At 43.7% G+C, this 2,054-nt stretch overlaps 1 pseudogene; it reads left to right on the top strand.

The window, feature by feature from the left end:
- The first annotated feature begins 373 nt into the window (after positions 1-373).
- LOC112610901 lies at positions 374-1,610 on the top strand (annotated as a pseudogene).
- The last annotated feature ends 444 nt before the right edge of the window (positions 1,611-2,054 follow it).

Genomic DNA, 2,054 nt, shown 5'->3' on the forward strand with positions numbered 1-2,054 from the left:
ATTATTAGAGTGTCTGCTCATTTGTAACCTTTACTGCCTAATGGCCTCTGCAAATGGCCTTCTCTGCGAGTCCTTTCACCTTCAACCCCTCTGCTAATTGCTCAACTCTGTTTTTTATTTCACTTTCAAATTCCTGAGAGAAAAATCTCATTGCCCTGCCTAATCAACATCATCCCTTGCTAGACAAAGCTGTTCTGTCAAACCACCTAATAAACCTCTGGATAGCCTGTATATTGGCTGGCCTTTTATCACTTGGTCTAGGAAATGTGTTATATAAAATGTTATATAAAACGCTTCAAAGTGGGGGCAAAACGGTCGCTGCCTTGGTGTCCCTGTCGAGCTTCCCAGCAGTGGCCTAGCAGAAAAGTAAAAGATGTCTGAATATATTCGGGGAGCCAAAGATGAGAACGGTTGAGCCCGTTGAAATACCATTGGAAGACGATGGGACAGTGCTGCTGTCCACGGTTACAGCCCAGTTTCCAGGGGCATGTGGGCTTCGCGACAGGAATCCAGTGTCTCAATGTATGAGAGGTGTCCGGCTGGTGGAAGGAATTCTTCATGCCCCCGATGCTGGCTGGGGAAATCTGGTGTATGTTGTCAACTATCCTAAAGATAACAAAAGAAACATGGATGAGACAGATGCTTCATCAGTAGTGAACGTGAAAAGAGCAGTCCAGAAAACATCCGATTTAATAGTGTTGGGTCTCCCATGGACAACAACTGAGCAGGACCTGGAAGAATATTTTAGTACCTTTGGAGAAGCTCTTATGGTGCAGATCAAGAAAGATACTAAGACTGGTCATTCAAAGGGGTTTGGCTTCGTTTGTTTTATGGAATATGAAACACAGGTGAAAGTAACGTCACAGCAGCATATGATAGATGAACAATGGTGTGACCGTAAGCTTCCCAATTCTAAGCAAAGCCCAGATAAGCCTTTGAGAAGCAGAAAAGTGTTTGTGGGGCACTGAACAGAGGACATGAATGAGGATGAGCTGTGGCAGTTCTGTCAGTACGGGGAAGTGGTGGATGTCTTCATCCTCAAGCCGTTCAGGGTCTTTGCCTTTGTTACATTTGCAGATGATCAGGTGCTACCGTCTTTGTGTGGAGAGGACTTGATCATTAAAGGAATCAGCATTCATATATCCTATGCTGAACCTAAGCACAATAGTAATAGAAAGAAAGAAGTGGAAGATTTGGCGGTAATCCAGGTGGCTTTGGGAATCGGGTGGATTTGGTAATAGTAGAGGGGGTGGAGCTGGTTTGGGAAACAATCAAGGTAGTAATATCGGTGGGGGATAAACTTTGGTGCATTCAGCGTTAATCCAACCATGATGGCTGCAGCCCAGGCAGTGCTACAGAGCAGTTGGGGTATGATGGGCATGTTAGCCAGCCAGCAGAACCAGTCACGCCCATCGGGTAATAACCAAAGCCAAAGCAACATGCAGAGGGAGCCAAACCAGGCCTTCGGTTCTGGAAATAACTCTTATAGTGGTTCTAATTCTGGTGCAGCAATTGGTTGGGGATCAGCATCAAATGCAGCATCGGGCAGTGGTTTTAATGGAGGCTTTGGCTCAAGCATGGATTCTAAGTCTTCTGGCTGGGGAATGTAGACAGTGGGGTTGTGGTTGGTTAGTATAGAATGGTGGGAAATTCAAAATTTTCTAAACTCATGAGAAGTATATTGTAAAATACATGTGTACTAAGAATTTTCAAAATTGGTTTGTTCAGTGTGGAGTATAGTCAGCAATAAGGAGATACACCTAATGTAAATGACAAGTTAATGAGTACAGCACACCAACATGGCACATGTATACATATGTAACAAACCTGCATGTTGTGCACATGTACCCTAAAACTTAAAGTATATATATATATGTGTGTGTATATATATATATATATATATATGAAGAGCTAAAGGAAATTTATAAGTTTTGTTACATGAGCTGGGCAAGGTGGCTCACACCTGTAATCCCAGAACTTTTGCTGAGGTAGGTGGATCACGAGGTCAGGAGTTCAAGACCAGCCTGGCCAAGATGGTGAAACCCCATCTCTAC

The sequence above is a fragment of the Theropithecus gelada genome, chromosome 17, assembly GCF_003255815.1.
Source record: "Theropithecus gelada isolate Dixy chromosome 17, Tgel_1.0, whole genome shotgun sequence".
Taxonomy (NCBI): Eukaryota; Metazoa; Chordata; class Mammalia; order Primates; family Cercopithecidae; genus Theropithecus; species Theropithecus gelada.